We start from the raw sequence: 24023 nt of genomic DNA, 5'->3' as shown, positions 1-24023 counted from the left end.
GCTCGTTCAAAAAAGCGCGTCAGAGTAAGGATCGAATAGCTGGAATACTATGATGAACCAGTGTGTGACGTACCAGCTGTATCAGAAAATGTATGAACGAGAGGAATGGCATGCTTAAGAAGAAGGTTTCCTAACCTACCAGATATCTCCCGCTGTTAAACTCGGTACGCAGCAGTATTCCCATCTATCGGAGTTGAGTGGCAGCATAGGAGACAAAGAACATCACAACAAACATTGGTCAATGTGATGTTATTTTGGATCAATATAATGCTCTTTCGATATTGTAGGCCTTCACATTTACTTTTCTTTCGACTATGAAATTCCACTCTTATCATAGTCGGTACGGTAAAACTGAATAAAACATAAATGATCGGAACTTGTATTCTCTATAACTTTTGTCACATAGTACTTTCCGATAGGACCAATAAAATACGAATTTAGAAAATAAATTTTAGTTGCCTTACACTAAACTAAAATTTATTCCAGGATGAATGAAATTGTTTATAGCTTAGACTGTAGTTTCTTATTCCCCGATATTCATTAAATTCTGTTAACCCATGTATTCGTGGTTCAACTTTGATATGGACTTAGTAACAAATATACTAATTCATGAATATCTATATTATCATAGCCGGTACGGTAAAATTTATAAGACATAAATGATCGGAAATTTAATTCTATATAGCTTTAGTTGTGTAGTATTTATCGATAGGACCATGAATAATATAATTATTTGAGAATTAAATTTTAAGCCTCCCCCTAAACTACCATTTCACTCAGCGTGAATAAAAGGGTTTATAGCCTAGATTGTAGTAGCTCATCCCCCGACTTTACATACCGAATTTCATTAAATTCTCTTCAGCCGTTTTCTCGTGATGCGTGTACAGACAGACAGACAGACAGACAGACAGACAGACAGACAGACAGACAGACAGACAGACAGACAGACAGACAGACAGACAGACAGACAGACAGACAGACAGACAGACAGACAGACAGACAGACAGACAGACAGACAGACAGACAGACAGACAGACAGACAGACAGACAGACAGACAGACAGACAGACAGACAGACATTACGGAAAAGTAAAAAGTGCCTTTTCTTGTTACTGTGGACATGACCGATACAGAATACTATTATTTTCAAATTTTGAGCAATGAACATACAAAACTCTTATTTTATATATATAGATTTATTTAATCCGTTCACCCTTCAGGGTTGTTCTTCCCTCGGACTCAGCGAGGGACTCTATCTCTACCACCTCACGGGCAGTGTCCTGGAACGTGAGACATTTGGTCGGGGATACAACTAGGCAGGAGTACCAGTATCTCGCCCAGGCGGCTTCCCATGCTATGCTGAATAGGGTCCTTGTGGGGGATGGAAAGATTAAGAGGGTTAGACAAGGAAGAGGGAAGGAAGCGGCCATGGCCTAAAGTTATGTGCCATCCTGGCATTTTCCTGGGGAAGTGGGAAGCCACGGAAAACCATTTCGAGGGTGACTGAGGAGCGAATTGAACCCTCCTTTTCATTCAGTTGAACTCCCGAGGCTGGGTGGACCCCGTTCCAGCCCTCTTAACACTTTTAACATCTCGTGGCAGAACCGGAAATCGAACCCGGGCCTCCAAATGTGGCAGCTAAGCACACAAACCACCACACCACAGTGGCAGACTCACTTCCCTTTAAAACAATAATCAATTCCCCCACTACTTTCTTGGTTAAAATATGCGTTTTTCAACGTTCTGAAGAAGGTATTTCACTTGCACATATCTATTCCTGATTACTCTTCCGGTCTCCACATTGGTCGTACAATTACAGCTTAAAAATGAATATTGATTACGCTGATTATAGCAATTTAGGAAGTCTGTCAATAGCGCAAGGTAATCGTTAAAATAATAATCTGAATGTGAATGATTGTGCATTATTTACAATGAATTCGTACCGATAGAGATATTCTTGTTGCAACAATACAATTATCATTTGTAACAGAGATTTGTTTGCTTTTTTTACTCCGTATTAACAGCATGATATGTACAACGACCTCGTGACCTTATTGCGGATGACACTCTGATTGCAATATGTCATTTCGTCCCATTAATCTACCGTCTGACACTGTGTCAATGAATTACAATGAGTAATGGTATTCCGTTATAAAGTACAAAAGGAGCAGTGAACTTTTCCTCCCTTGTTTGATGATGTATTGTATACGAATGGTCCAGTGTCAGTTCTGACAAATCTCTCCGAGGAGAAGATGGACCCCATAAGAGTAAGGATTATAAGCACTTAGAACTCTGTTTTCCGCAAATGTAATTTATTTCAAAATTAATTTATGTTTAACCTGGTAGTTTTCTTAACACAATGCGTAATGTTCAAGATATGGCCGTATACAGCATAAAATAAGTGATGGGTGCCATGAAGGCAGATTTGTGAATAAATATACAAGGCGTGATCAAAGAGTTTCCTTTTGAGAGCGTTGCTGCAGCGAAAATACTACGTAGCGTGACTCCGATGCGGGTATATGAGCATGGACCTGTAGACAAAGGGCTGAGGTACGTGCGTTAAATGCGGCCACGTGAAATACTGCGACGTTATTACCAAATGCGTCCAAACAGGACCAACGTGCTGTTATTCTGTTCCTGGCTGAGGAAGGACAAACACCGGTGAACATCAACTGGAGAGTGAAGGCTCTGTATGGGGCAGCATGTCTGTCGAGAACCACCGTTGTGGAATGTGGTGCACCAACTTCCGTGCCGGTCGCGTTAAGACAGAAGGCGTTGGTCGATCTGGAAGGCCAGCCTCATCCATTACGGACAACAAGCGAGCGGTGGATAAGACGATTAGGGCGGACCTGATCTCTCCCCATGCGATTATCACGCTTCGGTCCCCTCAAAAATGCCTTGAAGTGTCGACGCTTCCTGTCTGATGAGGATGTGCAGCGGGCGATTACGCACTTCTTCAGGCAGGAGGACACGGTGTTTTGCCGCACGGGGACCTTCAACCTGGAGCGTCGGTAGGATGAGTGCTTGAATGCTCACAGCGATTTTGCCTGATTGGCATCCCGATTCAGGACTGTACGGCCGTCGAACGGAAACGTTCTGTTCGCCCCTTATACATTTAAAAATTAAATATGAAAGTACCGTGCACGGTAGGTGCAGTCACTTAATTGCGGCCTGTATCTAGTATTTGGGAGACAGTGGGTCCGAACCCCACTGTCGGAAGCCTTGAATATGGTTTTCCGTGGTTCCTCATTTTCGCACCAGGCAAATGCTAGGACTGCACCTTAACTAAGGCCACGGCCGATTCCTTCCCATTCCTAACCCTTCCCTGTTCCATCGTTGCCATAAGACCTATCTGTGTTGGTTCGACGTAAAGCAAGTTGTACAGAAGTAACATAAAAGATCATCATTGAAGTTAATAGATCTCAGGTCATGTCTTATACTACGGAAATTGAATTTCTGTGCTAGGTCTTATCTCACAACATCTAAAAAACGTGCTTTTGAGGATAGCTAAACTGGTAACTGAGCAAGCACATTATCGTAAATATCTGATCTACAGATTATATAACAAACTAATATAATATGAAATAAAATTCACTTGATGAAGTTATCTGATACTTCACTAGGATGATGGTTTGATGATAACATTTACAAAATCTTGACACATCGAGTTATTTGGCCGTGCGGTTAGCGTCGAGTTGCTGTAAGCTTGCATTCGGGAGACGGTGGGTTCGAATACCACCGTCGGCAGCCCTTACAGCAGGCTAATGAAAGAGCCACTCCTGCTACGTTCCACATCCTGGCCTTTTCCAAACCTTGCGTCGCCGAAAACCTTCGACGTGTTAGTACAACATTCCCTAAAAGTGCCGAGTGTTTTTCCATAAATGCCTGGCCATTTACCTATGCATTGCACATTTATTTTTTAAACAAATTTAATCATGATTTGGTAGAGAAAAGTTAAACATGCAGCACACCATATTACTCAGGAAACTTTATTTAAGATGATCATATAAGTATTAGATAGTTTACTTACGTATCTGGTAATTATCAGGCCATCAACATTTTTAAAACTAAATATGTTCTTGTTTTTCATATTTTCAACTTCACCAGTAATAAAAAAACACTCATATTAAAAATCACTATATACAATACATGCACTTTATTTTTCTAGATTTTAAAATACCGGGCGAGTTGACCGTGCGGTTGGGAGCCCGCAGCTGTGAGCTCGCATCCGGGAGATAGTGGGTTCGAACCCTACTGTCGGCAGCCCGAAAGATGGTTTTCCGTGGTTTCCCATTTTCACATCAGGCAAATTCTGGGGCTGTACCTTAATTAAGGGCACGGCCGCTTCCTTATCATTCCTAGGCCTTTCCTGTCGCATCGTCGCCATGAGACCTATCTGTGTCGGTGCGACGTAAAGCACAATAGCAAAAAAAGGTTTTAAAATATTAAGTTCTCGAAGGTAAACACAGAAACAAAAACAATAAAGAATTAAAAGTTCTGAGTGGCACACAGTTCCGTCAGCTGTCGAGCACTCGGAGAGATTTCTTTTCCTGCCAGGCCCCATAGGTCATAGTCATTGGCGGCTATTGAGGAATGTATGATGAAAGACTTGAAGCATTGTCTTCAATGCCTTACTTGTTGTTACAGCGTAAGTGTAAGATAAATTATGTTATATGTGATTAAACAAATGCAAGTACTGTGCGTCGCAAATGCGACGCTGGCACTGTAGTGATATTATATTGCGTCGCAAGCGCGACGTTTGGCAGTTCTGTGGTTAAACTACTAGCAGCAAACGTCTTGACAAGGAATGAATGAATGAATTAAGTAATTAAAAACGCTTTGATAGAATCTCGTTAATAGGAAACCTCCTTTGGAAGTTTTGAAGATAAAATAACTTCGGTGGCTATTGCTGGCCTTATAAGGCAGTCCCTCCGACGACGAGGCTGGGTGAATTCTGCCATGTATGGAAAAATGCGAGTTAATGTATTAAAGGACAGTACTGTGTGCGGTGCGTGAGTTGCAGCAATGCTCAGGAAAGTGCAAGTATCCAATACTCGAAATTAGGGACTTCTTGATTAATATCCCTCGACCTGGTTGGGAATCGAACCTGGAGCCCCGAGAACCGAAATTCAAGACAGTGAAAACTCAGCCACGCAGCCGGATGTCTTGGAAATGATATCAGGTGTTCCAATAGAATTGTAACTTGAATGACAATTAATTTTAGAGTCCTGCGGGAACTGGTTTAGAGAATCTGTCCGACTTCGAACGCTCAGCGAACATGCTGCGGCACAGTTGTACATGTCCGAACATTTCCTAGCTGACAGACCGACTACTGTAACTTCAGAAACAACATCGCGAAACTTACAGAATACATCCAAATACGGGGCTGCAATATCACGAAGAAATTATGTTTTCCTCTTTCGTAAAAGTCAGCTGAACTATTTCATTTAACAGAGCAATCCCTAGGATTTCTGGACCATTTATATGTTTCTTTCTACTTGTGTAAAATTTATATTTTAATCTTACGTGGTGCCGGTTCTTAAGCGAGAATATCTGGGCTGAAGAGTTCAAGCAGAAGACAGTTGGCCTACTGATTTCAAGTTAGTGGGTTCGATCCCGTCTCAGCCCGATGGTATTTGAAGGAATTCAATACGTCAGTCGTATCAGTGGATTTATAGCACGTTAAAGAATCCCTGAGGAAAAATCTTTCGGCAACTCTGAGTCTCCGAAAAGCGTAAAAGTACTTTGGGAGACGTAAAATCTATAACATCAGCATCATTAAACGACGAGGTACAGTACATGTATCCATAGGCGTTTGTAATTCGTAACTTGTGACTGTAAGAGAAGTTATGGAGGAGGATCTAGTCTTGTTGTAAATAATTAAAATACTGTATAGTATTATGACTGCGTTAACAAACATAAATATACTGTATTTGTTAATGCCTAGTGCAGGGCCTCTCAGGGTGCATGCGCTGTGCACGGTGCAAAAGACGACTTGGCTTGGTTGACCAGAGTGCAGACCCCCCACTCCTCGATTTGGAGCAATAGCGCTTACTCTCTCTTTCCTCACGCCTGTCTCGCTCGCTCCGCCTGTCTCCCTCTGCCCCACTTGCGCCGTAGCGCTCCAAATCCGGGCTGACTTGAACCGAGTATAGGCGAGTTGAGCCGAGCTTAGCCGAGTAGCCCAGAGACGAAGCGTTGATCCGAGCCATGCCGAGCGGCAGCGATGCACAGTGCACGGAGCTCTTACGCCTCTATCTGCACGCGTGAGATTTTGGGCGTTTGAGAGGCCCTGGACTAGTGCATTGTATTTGAAACAAACGTATTTTGTCACTCGTAAGTCAATGGCAGTTAAAGCAATAAAAAGCACCACGTCGTTCGACTAAGCTGTTTTTGTCGTTCGAGGTTTCATGGAGGGTGGTAGTGCTGTTGCAACGACTCCACAGCAAGCAAGAAAAACCAGACAGGACTCGTTTCACGTAGACAAGGACCGAACCTTAACGAAATCAGCCGGATATTTCTCACCCGTCATGCAATACTGCTTCACAGGAGTGTTTGGCGGGTTGCCGAAGTAGCCGGGCGTCAGACTATTTAATTTTCAACTTCATATTCGGCCATTCAAGATTAGTTGATTGTCATTCGTCCACTTGACGATCTGCTTGTCTTGAAGACAATCAATGATACGTTAAAAATGTCATAACTATTGAACATGTACATGTAGAAACATCTGTGCCCTTTAACTCGGTGCAGAAAAAGTTTCAATAAGAAATAATCCGAGTAGAAATACTTCATAAACTTCCGGAATATATAAGTGTATGTGGTTTAACTTTAAATAACTAAAAATAATTTTGGATATGCAAAAATATTTTTAAAATTAATCATGTTAATTATTCTTAAAACGTTTGGAAAAGGCGAAATTTTTACGAGAAGCAGAGGAAAAAAAGGAAGTCTCCAAAAATTCTGCCGAAGCCTTAATAAAGATACAACCTTGGCATTTATTTAGTGAGAAAGTAGAAACTGATTCTTTGAACATGACGTCTTCACTTATATTGTATTTCTAAGTTGTGTTTGAATTCTTCATAATAACGTCTGCAAATGAATGTCTTTGTCATGAACACCACTTTTATGTAGAAGAGTGATTCGATATTGAGTATACTTCATAACCTCATCCAACTTCTTACAAAGCGGAAGAGAAGTTTCAACCGTCGCGGAAACTGGAGAGTGGGTGGATGACAAAGAGAAGAGTAGGAAAGCACAATTAAAATTTTACCACGGAGTGAACTACAAAGAGAGGAAAGGAGGAGACGAGAAGCAGGAGATGACAAACAGAATGTAATTAGTTAATGAGGCAAAGAAGTTGACAGAGAAACGAAATACAAAGGCTTCAGTGCATGTATTTACACTGTTAATAGGATAGGAGAGAATCTGTGGGTGTTTGTAAATGGTGTTGCACTTGAGATACCTTACATTACAACAGCACTGTATGAGTCAGTGGGTAAAGCACTGACAAACTATCTCACTACTCAGCCACTAACAAATTCAACACCATCGAAAATGGTTGGGAAGGACGGAAAAAGAAATTTGGTTCCGACAGACAGTTGTTTACAAACCCAGGCCAGGAATAAGTATGCAGAAGAGTTAATTAGTACTTAATGGTTTGTTTTACTCTCCATCAAATGCAAAGCCATCGTACAGTATGAAGGCCCTTGGAGGATGGAAACACGAAGGCTTCCACTATCCGTAACCTCGGCACTAGCAAGGAGATGCTATAACTACGGGGTCACCACTTTCGTTCAAATTTTAGGATGTTGATATAAGTCAGATATAAACAGAGTTGCTAACTACTAATACTCACATTCATATTGCTAACAGATATGAAATTTAAAGGACCATTTTCTCTTTGTGTTAGGGCCAATGGTACTAAACCCTCGGGTATGTTGATGTAGATCATCCTCCCAAAGTGTGAATGAAGTCGTTCCTATACTCAGTCGCCTTTGACTCCAGGAATCAACGTCGTACATATTTATATTGTAGAATGGACTAACGACTTGGCCGTGCAGTTAGGGTCGCGGAGCTGTGAGCTTGCACTCGGGGGATGGTGGGTTCGAACCTCACCGTTGGCAGCCATGAAGATGGATCTTTTGTGGTTTCATAATTTCACACCACTCAAATTCTGGTGTTCTACCTTAAATAATGCCACGGTACTACCTTCCAAGACCTACTTTTTTCTCTTCTTTCCGTCACCGAAAGCCTTCGATGAGTTAGGACCGACTTTAAACCAGCAAAAAACATTATTAGGATGAACGAAGTTCAGGACCATTTGTCTATAAATTTCACGAGGAATTCAAATCAAATCCTTCTTAGTGAACCTAATACACCACACACTTACCCCTTTGGTTATACGGGCTGTTACCCTTGACAGCCACATGCATTTTAACATTTACTGTGACACACACATTTCACGAAGACAAAAATATATACAGGGTAATCGAAACAACATGAACCGTGTATATGAGCGATAGAGGGTTGGTCACACTGATTAATAATTCGGAGATGTAATTATATATATCGCGCCGTTGTCCCTTTATCAGCTGCTGAAGTTAGCCAATAAGATCGCTTCGCGGGTAACTTCAGATGCGCTTTCAAGGAGGTGATACTAAATCTGCACGTGGCTTATGAACGGCTTGAGAGCACCTATAGCAGAAATAAACTTCTCCAGGGGAGGGACTTGAGACTGAAACTCACGGTATGTTAGTGTTTGATACTCATTTCTTGGCATGGCTCTCAAGCCAGACCAAGCCACGCGGAGATTTAGCAACACTGCCTCTTAAAGCCCATTCCAATTCGCCCGCGTACCGAGCTCGATAGCTGCAGTCGCTTAAGTGCGGTCAGTATCCAGTATTCGGGAGACAGTAGGTTCGAACCCCACTGTCGGCAGCCCCGAAGATGCTTTTCCGTGGTTTCCCATTTTCACACCAGGCAAATGCTGGGGCTGTACCTTAATTAAAGCCACGGGCGCTTTCTTCCCACTCCTAGCCCTTTCGTATCCCATCGTCTCCATAAGACCTATCTGTGTCAGTGCGACGTAAAGCAACTAGCAATTCGCCCGCGAAGCGATCTGATTGGCTAACTTCAGCAGATGATAAAAAGAAAACGGCGCGAGATATCGACGTATTATTTTCAAATTACTTATCATATTGATAAGCTCTAACGCTCATATATTCGGTTGGCGTTGTTTCCGACCACCCAGTATAGAGAAAATTACGTAAAATTATTAAGTATGAAATAAGCATTATTATCAACTACAATTTTTATTTAAGTTCTATTTTTAAAAAATATACCCTTAAATGAAGATGACTTTGTCTTATTCAACAATTTCTTTGACTAAGTTTCTTCTTACGAGTCATTTGTATTCACCGAAGTTCGTCTATAATTAATAACTAAACTACCTGTTCTACGTATGGATTTATGAACAAGGATTAAAGTGATTAAATGAGTTGGTCCGTAAGTATGTGATTGTCTTACAATACGCTCTTATAGCTAGGGAGCGGATTTTTATGTGCTAAAAATGTGAAAAATATTTTTTTATGTGCTGAAAAACTTTAAAATATGTGATAAAAAATTGAAATTATTTTCCTTTAAATATCACATAATTACTAGCGCTCAAGAAGTAAATAAGTATAATGTTTTGTATTAGAATATGGTGCTACCAAATGTGCTCCTTAAGGCAAAAATGGTCTGTGTATGGAAACGTGCTGTATGGTATATTAATTTTTGATATGTCAGAGTAGATATTATGAATGGTTATTTTTTAAAGGTAATGTTTTGTTTAAATATGGCAAAAGCAACCTATCATCTTAGAAAAAATAGTACCAGTTTGTACTCGCCCATCACACGCTGGAATATTAGTTGCTAGAAGTAGTCTCAGAATTGCAGTGAACAACAAAGGTCATCTCCAAATTGCCCATCACAAATGCATGCCGATTATCTCTAAAGAACGCCCTATACTGCGAAAACGATCGCTCCACATCACAGGAAGTTATACGAGCATAATTAAAGAGAGGAATGTCACCAACAATAACGCCATCAATTTCACCAACATGAGCACCCTCTAATACATAAGAAATTTGGCATATTGTTTGAAATCCTCTGTTTTTCCTGAACAAATTTTGATATTTGACCTTTAACAGTCCCTGTACCAGCGAATCCGGGAGTGAATCTAATTTATTTTCAACAGCGCGCACTTCCTTCACTGTTTCGGACAACAGGTTAGTGGATTTTTCTAGTATGTCTATAGTCTTACACAAGAAGCTTAGATTGGCAGATATAAACACGAAATCATTCTTCACAGAGCTGTCTTTAAGTATCCCTTGAAGAATCTCAATTGACGACGCGTCGTTTTTATCTAGCACGTTCACAACGGATGCATAACTTTCAAAATTATCTGCGTAGTATACCACAGCGCTAAGCCAGGTACCCCACCGCGTAACAATAGGCAGAGGAGGAAGCGCAAGATCCGGGTTTTTCTCTTTAAAGAGATCGATTCTAGAGGGTGCTTTTACGAAGACTTTTTTGCCATTAGACACTAATTTATCCACTTGAGGATACTGAGCCCGCACAGTTTCACATAACCTGTGTAGAGCATGAACAACGCAAGTTACATGTATCATTTTCGGAAAGCTCACAGAAAGGCCTTCGGCTGCCTTTTTCATGTAAGCCTGCACTGTCAGTAAGGAAAAGCAATACACGGTCGTATTTTATACCTTTTGGCCAAAGTAAGTGCATGGCTTCATTGAATAACATAGCTACAGTGACATGGTTTGCAGCAAGCATTTCTTTACATGCTAGCAAAAAAGAATGTCGCAAGCAGTTTTGTCATTCTTCAACACACCAACTACAACATTTCCTACTTTTCTGCCACTTGAATCAGTGGTTTCGTCAATGCTCACCCATAGTTTTTCGCTATCACTTACTGTCCGAATTCTCTGTAAAGTTTCTTCGTAACATTTTGGGAGATAGTTTTTCCTTAATGTGGATTCGTCTGGAGGCTCAAAATTAATGTACTTTGTTAGGAAATTTCTCAGTCCCGGATTATTTATTTTACCAAGAGGAATGTCGGCGCAAACAAATGCTCTTCACACATCTAAATAATACTGGGGATATTTAGATGGGCCTGCATTTGAAGTAGCTGGTTCAGCTATTAGTAATTGTCGCGAACGCAGACGCGAAGCAGCCGCAGTACGCTTATTTCCAGACAAATGCTGAGTTACTTGAGAACGTTGATCTGCACGAACTGTTTTACCACACGGTTGGCAAAATAATACTTTTCCATCGGTAGTGAAAATGCTTTTAAATTCCACTACATATTGTTGAAGACGCGACCTTGTACTCGACTTCTCTTTTGGCATTATTTTGCAGGTTACGACACACGCATTTACGGTGAATCACTGTATCAATAAAAAGAAAAGCAGCGGACATGAAGGAAATATTTCTTATAAATCCATACAAAATCACACGACCACGGGAATGATATATGGACCCGAACAGCTAACCTTACTCTTAGGAGTGATGAAATTTCACTACCTAATGGCGGAGCAATATTCTTCCGAGTCTCCTATGTCGTAACGGAATTACGTCACCTTATCTCTCCGTGATTGCCTTTCGCTGATATTCTATGAACAAAACCCGAGAGGGCTGACTCATAAAGAGTTGGAATGACATCATACAAGGAAACATCTTGTGCAGCAAATCAAATCGCTGTCTAAATGTAACGACATAGCCAGTGACCAGCAAATTTTAGAACTTCTGGAGGGAGGTCTATAAATAGCCGAAACATTCAGATACATGATGTTAAATACACTGTTAAAAACAATACCGTAACCGTAAAATGAAAATATGAGCATTATTTTATAACACAGAAGCATTTAAAATTTTATTGATCAACAAATATTGCTGATTTATGTGCTTATTATAGATTTTCTTAAAATATGTATTTACATTTAAAAAATGTGAAAATATGTGTTTTTATGTGAAACAAGATTCAGTTTTTACACTTCGGGATGCACAATAGGAATAATGAACTTCGTAACTTGCATTAAAACTTACGCAAAAAAAATGTAATTACATAAAAATCCGCTCCCTACTTATAGCACCGTACATTCATACATGCACCAGTGATTAATGGGATATCTAATAACTGATTTTCACAGGGGTATTACTGCCTGCAATTTAATTACGTCAGAATATGAAGGGAAAACAATCGAATGGCGGTTCGCTGCATATTCCTCAGTGCCACCCGTCAAATACGCCCCCTTGCATTAGTAAGCCTTGTTGCCGAAAGCTCAGTACTGTGTTCAACAACGACAGAAGAGGGCTAGGAGTGGGAAGGAAGCGTCCGCTGCCTCAATTAAGGCACATCTCCGGCATTTTCCTGGCGTGAAAATGGGAAACTACGGGAAAACATCTTCAGGGATGCCGACAGTGGGGTTCGAACCCACTATGTCCCGAATACTGGATACTAGCCGCACTTAAGTGACTGCATTAATCGAGCTCGCAAAAAACTAGAAAAATTATAATAACTGGCCTGAAGGGGGGAATATACAAGGGTTCTATTTAAAACGCTTTCAAGGTCAGATGGCTCAATAGTAAGTGGTGCATGTATCCGCCATCGTGGTCATATCGGAGCTTGAAGCGTGCATTAAAATTAGTATAACTTGGGACTACAAGCCGATAGCATGTTCTGCGCTTTGCCGTTCGTTTGTCCTACGCGAAATGTATTGAGATATATACACTGACTGACAGAGCAAATGCAACACCAAGAAGGAGTGGTCAGAACTTTATGCCAATTGCAGGGTAGACTGACGTCACTGAGGTATGCTCATGATGTGAAATGCGCCGCTGTGCTGCGCACGTAGCGAACGATAAATGGGACACGGCGTTGGCGAATGGCCCATTTCGTACCGTGATTTCTCAGCCGACATTCATTGTAGAACGTGTTGTCGTGTGCCACAGGACACGTGTATAGCTAAGAATGCCAGGCCGCCGTCAACGGAGGCATTTCTAGCAGACAGACGACTTTACGAGGGGTATGGTGATCGGGCTGAGAAGGGCAGGTTGGTCGCTTCGTCAAATCGCAGCCGATACCCATAGGGATGTGTCCACGGTGCAGCGCCTGTGGCGAAGATGGTTGGCGCAGGGACATGTGGCACGTGCGAGGGGTCCAGGCGCAGCCCGAGTGACGTCAGCACGCGAGGATCGGCGCATCCGCCGCCAAGCGGTGGCAGCCCCGCACGCCACGTCAACCGCCATTCTTCAGCATGTGCAAGACACCCTGGCTGTTCCAATATCGACCAGAACAATTTCCCGTCGATTGGTTGAAGGAGGCCTGCACTCCCGGCGTCCGCTCAGAAGACTACCATTGACTCCACAGCATAGACGTGCACGCCTGGCATGGTGCCGGGCTAGAGCGACTTGGATGAGGGAATGGCGGAACGTCGTGTTCTCCGATGAGTCACGCTTCTGTTCTGTCAGTGATAGTCACCGCAGACGAGTGTGGCGTCGGCGTGGAGAAAGGGCAAATCCGGCAGTAACTGTGGAGCGCCCTACCGCTAGACAACGCGGCATCATGGTTTGGGGCGCTATTGCGTATGATTCCACGTCACCTCTAGTGCGTATTCAAGGCACGTTAAATGCCCACCGCTACGTGCAGCATGTGCTGCGGCCGGTGGCACTCCCGTACCTTCAGGGGCTGCCCAATGCTCTGTTTCAGCAGGATAATGCCCGCCCACACACTGCTCGCATCTCCCAACAGGCTCTACGAGGTGTACAGATGCTTCCGTGGCCAGCGTACTCTCCGGATCTCTCACCAATCGAACACGTGTGGGATCTCATTGGGCGCCGTTTGCAAACTCTGCCCCAGCCTCGTACGGACGACCAACTGTGGCAAATGGTTGACAGAGAATGGAGAACCATCCCTCAGGACACCATCCGCACTCTTATTGACTCTGTACCTCGACGTGTTTCTGCGTGCATCGCCGCTCGCGGTGGTCCTACATCCTACTGAGTCGATGCCGTGCGCATTGTGTAACCTGCATATCGGTTTGAAATAAACATCAATTATTCTTCCGTGCCCACTCTGTTTTTTCCCCAACTTTCATCCCTTTCGAATCACTCCTTCTTGGTGTTGCATTGTCACTGTCAGTCAGTGTAATTATGTTTGTCAGAAAACTTGAGTAGGTACGTAAAACATTGTGAAATATAAGAGAATTTTTGGAGATATCTGAAATGTCTCAGTCTTTCCGTTTAAAGTATGTCGAATCCGACCGGATATGAAATCAATTAAAAGAATAGCACCAATGAAAATCGAAATGATCTCAAGATGTCCGAGACTAGGCGTTAAGAGAGCCTCTGGGGTTCGAAAGTTCGAAACCATGCGACAAGAAGTAACCAACACATTAAAAGCTGTAGTGTGATTTGAATAAATTTCCAAGTGGAGAGACTTGTCAGAAAGAAAAGAAATATTAACACTGCACGTTCACTTATTTCTAATCTCCACCCAACACCTACGCCTCTCATTCTACGCCGGAAAGACCTATGGCCGTAGCTTCGATACTGCCTCCGCAAACATTTTATTCTTAAATTTGCTTTCCGTCGTAGCGACACAGATAGGTCTTGTGGAGACGATGGTATATGGAAGGGCTAGAAGTGTGAATGAAGCGTCCATGGTATTAATTAAGGTACAGCCACAAAATTTGCCTGGTGTGAAAATGGGAAACCACGGAAAACCATCATCGGGGGTTCGAACCCACTATCTCACGGATGCAAGCTCACAGCTGCGCCCCCTAACCACACGGCCAACCCGATCGATCGCAAACATTCCTGTCAAGAAAAAAGAATTATAAGGAAGTAAACAGCAGGCTAAAGTAAGTAGCAGATAAATAGTTTATATATTTATTTCCAAAGTGCCGCAACTTCACATGACCAAAAGCCCTGCGCGCACATATCAACTTGACCACCTACCCGTTGTGGCGGTACTCCGCTCTTTCGCTCGTGGTTTTGCTGTGTGCAAACACACCCTGCAGAAGAGAGATAGAAAATGGTCGTTTTCTGAAGTGGAACAAGGACCATTGGGTAATGTATTGAAAGAAGGCGAAGTTAAGTGCCCCCTCCATAAACTGGGCGTACGTAAAAGATATGATAGACCGCTTTCTTCTACTCCAACTGCTGAATTACGTCCTTCAACTCGAATGTAATAGTGATTTGTTTTAAATTGTATTTGTGAGTTAATGTAAATCCATGACCCGTCCCCCTTTTTGATGGTATTCTTTGCACTAGGATTTTATCCACCTTGCAAGCATATTTTGGTTGAAGTGATGTGGCTAATGGAAGAAATGAAGTCTCTATCTTATAAGGTAATAAGTTTATTAAAACGGTATTTACTGAAAAAAATAATGATTTGTTTAAACTTTATTTGTGACCTATCGAGTGAGTTGGCCATGCGGTTAGCAGCGCGCAGCTGTGAGCTTGCATCCAGAAGATAGTGGGTTCGAATCCCACTGTCGGCAGCCCTGAAGATGGTTTTCCGTAGTTTCCCATTTTCACACCAGGCAAATGCTGGGGTTGTACCTTAATTAAGGCCACGGCCGCTTCCTTCCCATTCCTAGGCCTTTCATATCCCATCGTCGCTATAAGACCTATCTGTGTCGGTGCGACGTAAAACAAAAATAGCAAAAACAGTATTTGTGACCTGAACATGTGAAGTATATAGACCAACTGGTATATACAAGCATCCCCCCCCCCCAACGAAAATTTTTATGTTCAAATATACAAGATAAATAACTCAAAAGAACCATCTTTATGCTTGTTTCCAGTCATATATTATCTATTCTTTCTTTCTTTCTTTCTTTCTTTCTTTCTTTCTTTCTTTCTTTCCTTCTTTTTTAATCATTTTACACTCCAGGGTTGGTTTTTCTCTAGGAATTAACGAGGAATTCCACCCGTACCAACTCAAGACTTCGGGTCGGGGATACAACTGGGAAAGAGGACCGGTACTTCGCCCAGGGTGCCTCACCTACTCTGTTGAACAGGGGCCTGGGAAGACTGTAAGGGATTTGCAAGGAATAGGGAAGGTGGCAGTCGTGGCCTTAAGTTAGAAGTGGCAAACCACGGAAAACCACTTCGAGGATGGCTGAGTTGACCTTCCAAGGCTGAGCGGGAATCGAACCCGGGCCTCCGAAGATGGTAGCTACTTATACTAACCACTACAGCACAGAAGTAGACATGTTAGGTTTTGCGAAATTAAATTTATGCTTTTTGCATTATAAGTATTTTTATTTTCTATTCATATTATATGCATTTTAACATTCCTACATTGTGAATAAATGCAGAATTTGTTAAGTGTTTGTTTAATTAATTATATCATTAAACATTATATTTGACAGCGTGAGCACCTACAAAGTAACCTATTCTACACCGTGCTGCATAATTCGCATTTCGAGCCCCTTTTTAGATCCTAAGTGATGTAAATCTTGAACCCCCCCTCCCGCATCATTTTGATGGTATTTTTTACGCTAGGATTTTAGCCACCATGCAAGCAGATTTTGGTTTTAGTGGTGTTGCTACATAGAAAAAATGAAGTCTCTATCTTATTAGGAAATCAATTTATTCAAAATGGTGTTTTCTTAAAACTTGTGTTTCTTGGAGATGCGTCACTTTGGAAATAAGCACTTCACATACGATAAGTCCGGATTGCTATTCTTTGTTTTTCTTCCCTTTTTATTTTTCTCTTTCTGAACAGTGATTGTACCTTACAGGATATGTATAGTCAAGCAAAAGACGACAATATTGCATTACTATCAGAGACACAGTGAGTTCAGAGAGTAGTGAGCCTTGAAACACGGGGCTTAGCTGCGGACACTTCAAGTGACCAGTTCGAAATGATAGTAGCGTTTCCTGTTACGAGTATCATGGTCAAACACAAATGTAGTAAGCACAATTGCCAATGAAGAACATCGTAAGTACAGGTTAGAACATTTCAGGCTTTGTAATAATCCCTAAAATTACCTTCCAGTGTCCTCGTTTATATAAAATGACTCTTCTCAGAAGTGCTCATGCCCAATGCCCCACGTCCTAATGGTTACAGCTATTGTGTGATTTGCTTAGTGAGGCGTTGATGTTGTGCACGACTCCCTAGTCTCTACAATAATGGGGAAATATGTGGTTTATATATAATGTTTATCTAAAATTCACTTGAAGAAATGAGATGCTCTTCCATAACCAAATCGCATGTTTAGGAAGGAGAAAATAATATTATGTTGAGCCGTACCTGAAGTAGCACCTCAATAATCGCTCATCCTTAAACACAAAAATGAAATCATATTATAATTTTAATTTTGGAAATATTTCTTAGCAAAGCAAGGGTCCTCATGCTATGAAAAACGTCAAATTAAGCAATTTCCTCAATTGTGCTGGACGTTGAAGTGCTAAAGGGACGGGAAATGCTTCAAATTGCTTTATAAACTAAAAAAAAAAACAAATTTGAAAAATCACTTCCAACCTAAATACAGCCTAAAATGGCGTTTTTCTATACTAGTTTCCTTTTTTATTCAAATCCTACCCAAATTAACTTATTTACGTAATTCTTTCTGTAATGTGTTACTTGGTTCAATATCCTCACGCGATTTTTTCCTTTTTTTAAATATCCTCACGGAATTTTGTTATAAGGGCTTGAGTGAAACTCTGCATTGACTCACATTAGCGCTCGTAGTGGGAGAAAAAGGAAAACTGATAATCTAATCGGCTGTATAACGATGAAAAAAAAAGGACTGTAATTTGTAGGAATAAATAAAGAATATATTCTCATACTTTATTATATTTCATTTACCTAAAATTCGTAGCTCATATCCTGAGGATATTTTCAACACTAAGTTGATTGCCTGAAGGGCTAGAACTGTGGAATTTTCATTGGACAGTTAATAGAGAATTTGTGATTGTGAACTCTTTATCATCACTGCAGACAGACTTGTTCAGACACCAAGTTTGGAAAGAAATAGCTGTATTGTACCATTCTAACTTGTAACATCAAAACTTTCCAATCTATCAAACTCACAAAAATTTCAAATAAATTACAGCACCATAAACATACCCGTAGAAGCCTCCGTGGCTCAGGCAACAGCGCGTCGGCCTCTCACCGCTGAGTTACGTGGTTCAAATCCCGGTCACTCCATGTGAGATTTGTGCTGGACAAAGCGGAGGTGGGACAGGATTTTCTCTGGGTACTCCGGTTTTCCCTGTCATATTTAATTCCAGCAACACTCGGCAATATAATTTCATTTCATCTATCATTCATTAGTCATTGCCCCAGAGGAGTGCGACAGGTTTTTGACAGCCTACACATTTCCTGTCCTCGCCGCTAAATGGGGGCCTCATTCATTCCATTCCTGACCCGGTCTTTTGACTGGAAACAGGCTGTGTATTTTCAAACATACCCGTAAAAATACACACTATTATAAAGGAATTTGACTATTCAAGTTGTAATTTTAACATGGAGTTGTTTCTGAGCTCGGAGTCTATCCGGATATAGCGTGACACCATTGTAGCCATAGCAACCAATCTTAGTCTATAATAGTGTCAGCTTCTCACTGTGCCCTTTCTTCCTGTAGCTAAGAGCTTGAGAAAAGCTGGTATCATGTGAACCCCGTTCTATTCCTCAGTCCAGAAGTAAAATACATGAACTGGCCGGGAAAGAGATAGGCATGCTATATCTACACCACAGGGCAGGTTAATAGCAATAATAATAATAATAATAATAATAATAATAATAATAATAATAATAATAATAATAATAATAATAATAATAATAATAATAATAATAATAATAATAATAATAATAATAACTGTGCCAAGCGTACACCTTCCTCAGTCAGTTAAACTGCGCGCCTTCCGTAAGTCTATCTATGTAAACAACTTTTAACTAGTATACTTCATGATACTTTGGTATTCAACTGTTAGATGTCTCTATCCTCGTTTTAATTATTGCTCCATCCAGTAATCGGGAGATAGTGGGTTCGAGCCCCACTGTCGGCAGCCCTGAAGATGGTTTTCCGTGGTTTCCCATTTTCACACCAGGCAAATGCCGGGGCTGTACCTTAATTAAGGCCACGGTCGCTTCCTTCCCATTCCTAGGGCTTTCCTGTCCCATCGTCGCCATAAGACCTATCTGTGTCGGTGCGACGTAAAGCAAATAGCAAAAAAAAAAAAATATTGCTCCCTCTAGCTGGACGAACTCTAATTATTTTATAAAGGAATGTTTATTTCTGCAGTTGGCAAACCTTAGGTTTTGAGGATTGTTTTGTTTATGTATTAAAGGTGTCAACATTTCAGCTGGTTTCTTCGTCAATAGTAATCAACCTATCAGAAACTTATAAATATTTTCTCTAGCCAATTAAAATTGGGGGTGTGTACAGGATTCCAGCCTATCAGTAAAGAGTTCTGGAAGCTTCCCCTTAAAATACTATAAAAGCGAAGCGCATTTGGATCGTATGGTCTAAATTGCTCCAGTGTGAGGAGGGTGAATTGACGTAAAACAGGAGGTTGGGGGTTTGGCCTGCATGAGGAAGGCCCAGCGACTCGAGGTAGTGGCAGAATTTTCGAAACCGTGTGATAGCTCCTGCGGGTAGTTTGAGGGGAAAATTTCCGCCTCTTTTATTTAATATAAATTTCTAAATTTGGTGGTTTTAATGTAGAATTTTTGTAAAATCTGAGAACCCTGTTCTATTCCCTGCTGGGAAATATGTAATGTAAGGGAACAAAGAGTGAATACCCTCTGTTGATTCCAATTCACGTTAGCATGGGGTGACTAAAGTTCCTAAACCTCTAAATTTTCTTTATATTTGGTATTCACGTACCTCATTTAGTCACCTCGGTGTAGTATGGGAATAACCTCCTTATCATTGAGCCATAAGCCCGCTTAGGATTTTAACCTTTACTATAAGGAGTGCAGATGATTCGCCTCCTTGCATTTTGCTTATGGTGGGTTACAACCAACCTCTTCCTTTTGCCATTAAGGCCATTTAGTATGGGCAACCATCCCCCTGTTTATTCAGTAAGTGTTCCTGGCGTTAGTTCCCTTTAGGAACATTCAATTATGTAACTACTGAGCTATAGATAAGCCCACATAGGGGCAACTGTATGTAAATACTGTAATGGAAGACAGCCGATAGGTTGTCACGTGGAAATTATGTGCGTCATATGAAATTGATGCCTCTGCGAGGATGGACTATATCTGGAGCGCAGACTCCCCTGTAGTGTACAGGATAGGAGGAAATGGTGCTCTTGTAAATTTCGTACCTGCCAATAACAATTCAGCTCTTTTCTGTGTAAATTAACGTATGTTTTGTACCTGATATTTGGACTTCTAAGTGACTATATTGTTAGAGCTGATAAGCTCATTATATGGTTGTTATTCATTCATATTTTATACTTCTCCAATTGTAAACAAAAAGGGAAAGAAATAAAATTTCAAAATGTGTTGTGTTATGCTCTAGTTAAATCCTTGTCTACCCATTCACCCAGCGCTTGATATCCCTCTGTGATCCGCGGAAACCCTGGAACAATAATAGTAAGTTAACACAAACGGGCAGTATTCTACAAGGCCAAAATCCGATATTGTAACTCAGTAATAAAATCGGAGGTGTTGTACGCTTCAGGGTGCTTTATTTTAAATAAAAAAGACGAGCTGCAAGAACTCGAGAAGAAGGAAAGGAAGATTCTGAGGAAAATTCTGGGACCGTAGAACACTACGGTTGGGACTTGAAGGTAAAGGAGAAATGAGGAACTCAACGAGTACCTTGAAAAGATCACAGACACAGTGCGGAAGTGAAGGCTCAAATTCTACGGACACTCAGTAAGAATGGATGACAAACGACTGATAAAAGAGATCATCAGATACATCATAGGGATAAAGGTCACCCCGAAGCGGGTAGAGGGGGCCAAGAGGGATGCGGAAGCAATTGGAATTACACTGCAGATGATCCACAATAGAACAGAGTTCAGAAGATAAGTCGACAGTCTAAAGTAATATGAAGAGGAACCACTAAAACGGAGGCCCGATCGGATCATTTTGAGAAGAGTGGAGAAAAATGAGAAACGAAAAAATGAAGAGGTTTTGGGAAGGGAAGATAAGAAATGAAAAGAAGCTTTAAGTTCTATGCGGTCCTTAGGTGACTAAATTTGAAAAATAACAACAATTGTTATTATATTTACAGGGTCTAACTTTTTTCTCTCACAATTCACGAGTCTTACCATTCTTTTATCTATATTCTTATGAAGTCAAAGGACGCATTAATTGTACCCGCTGTATGTCGTAAAAGGCTACTAAGACGGGAAAAACCGAACATTATGTACTTGCTCTTCCGTTTTCAAAGCCCGAAAGCATTATACAATATTCTATGCTTTTCCGTATGGCAGAGGAAATGTACGAGTGCGAATTGTTTGTTGCAATTGTGCCCATGGAATTGCAAATTCTCAAATAACATATCAAGGATGTCTGTTATTGGTACTGCTGGAGCGGTCCCTCCCCCACTATGCTCTGTTTCCAGCTATAAACCATAGACGAGCAATCACTCGGACCGCTATAAAACGCAAGTGCTCTTTATCAGGACATCATTGGTACTAACGGCAGTAAGATGAACATTGGTGATAGACCAGATTGATCCTGGAAGGTGTTACAAACGAGCAAACTCTGAGAGGGATAAGTGACGAAAATGACTAGTGGTTTAATTTTCTGTTGCGGACACCCAGGCTAACCATGGGTAAGGGTTATGGGTGGACCCTACTAAAATATTGGTCCAGAAATAGCCTAGTCCATAAACCGAAAATGAGATTCCGCTGCTCGACAGATATTCCGACAAAGACGGAATAGAATATTAGCAGTGCAGTCGAGGAACTATTTTACAGGGTGGGGCAAAATGGGCTCCCTGATTTGATGGGTTAACTGTATAAAAACCGTACAAGATTATTACAAAAGCTTTTTATTTCTTAAATCTACATACAATGCCATTTTTTTCATTTGGTTCTAAAAATGATATCATCCAGGTGACGACCTTGACGTGCGACGCACATATTCAGCCGTTCAATAAAGTTTTCAAAACCTCTGCGCAGCATATCTGGTGTTATTCCAGCGATGACATCAGCAATTGCTTCCTTAATGGCTTGCACGGTCCTTGGTCGAACTTTATAAACCTCAGATTTGAGGTAACCCCAAAGAAAATAATCGCATGGGCTTAAATCGGGGGATCGAGGGGGCCATGAAACATCCCCTCGTAATGAGATCACGCGGCCGGGAAACTGTTCTTGCAGAAGTTGGCGAGAGCGACGGGCGGTATGAGCCGTGGCACCATCCTGTTGAAACCAAAAGGCTTCCATTTCCTCACCATACTCTTCCATTTTGGGGAAGAAAAAGTTCTCCAACATCTCACAATAGCGCACAGCGTTCACAGTAACGGTTGCATCTTCCGATTCAAAAAAGTAGGGGCCAATAATGCCTATGAAGGACACAGCACACCACACAGTCACTTTTGGTGAATGAAGAGGTCTTTGGTGAAGATTGCGTGGGTTTTCAGCTGCGCAGTAACGAAAATTTAGCTACCAAACCGCCTACGAAATGCCCTCTGCGTCGCCACCATACTATCGTTATTTTTAAAAAACGTTTCGACTACAAAACCACGATGCTCGCCAGTCCACGGCATAGTGACTACTAAAATGGCGTCTTTCCCCCCACCAAATGCTACTACTCCCACTCCGCTTACTCACGTGCACGCTCTTCAGTGATTTATTGAAACTAGGGAGTCCACTCTGCCCCACTGTGTATAAAAGAAACGTCCATAATTTGTGTATCACTGAGCCGGATAATAATTAATGGCGTGTGGCCTTCGGAGATTCCTGGTCCAGGTCTTTCGAGTTGACGCCGTACAGGTGACCTGCGCGCCTGTGAGGATTCATCCCTACCTAGTATGGAATAGAATGTTGAAGACGTAACAAACACCCGACCCCCGAGCCATAGGAATTAACTAATGAAAGTTAAAATCCCCAACCACACCGGTAATCGAACTCAGTACCCCTTGAACCAAAGACTAGAATCCTAAGCGTTTAGCCGTGGAGCCGGACACTGAGCCGGTTGATACATGATAGAACTTTCAACTCTGCCAAACTCGAGAAACGTATGGCAAATATGAATCGATTTTTCTTTCTTTTTTTTTTGCTTTACGTCACACCGACACAATTAGTTCTTATGGCAACGATTGGATAGGAAGGGCCTAGGAATTGGAAGGAAGCGGCCGTGGCCTTAATTAAGGTACAGCCCCGGCATTTTCCTGGTGTGAAAATGGGAAACCACGGAAAACTATCTTCAGGGCTGCTGACAGTGGGGCTCGAACCCAAATATGAATCGAAGTCTTGAAATCTCTATGAAAACATACGAGTTGACAAGCTGGCAATGTGAGTGTATGACCCAGCGAGTGGCTGTGGGGTTTGTGTCACGTAGCTGTCAGCTTGCATTGGGGAGATAATGGGATCGAAACCCACGGTCGGCAGCAGTGAAGGCAGTGTTCTGTGGTTTCGATTTTTCACACCAGGAAAACGTTGGGACTGTACCTTAAGCAAAGCACCGATAGGTTCCTTTGCATTCCTAGCCCTTTTCTGTCCCATTATTGCCATGAGACCTACCTGTATTGGTGCGACGTAAAGTATATACATATACATACATTTATTGAACATAACAGGCGACTTCGCCCCTATACATGTTCACATGCAATAATGATAATAATAATAATAATAATAATAATAATAATAGTAATAATAATAATAATAATAATAACGATAAAATGAATAATAAATAATAATAATAATAAAATGGATAATAATAATAATAATAATAATAATAAGGATAATAATAATAAGAATAATTAGCAGTCATTAGCTGAAGCAGTTCACTCACTCAGTGTTCAACCAGTGTCCTTATTATGCTCT

Source organism: Anabrus simplex, chromosome 6 (assembly GCF_040414725.1).
Source record: "Anabrus simplex isolate iqAnaSimp1 chromosome 6, ASM4041472v1, whole genome shotgun sequence".
In the NCBI taxonomy this organism is placed as follows: Eukaryota; Metazoa; Arthropoda; class Insecta; order Orthoptera; family Tettigoniidae; genus Anabrus; species Anabrus simplex.
This window is presented reverse-complemented; position numbering follows the sequence as displayed.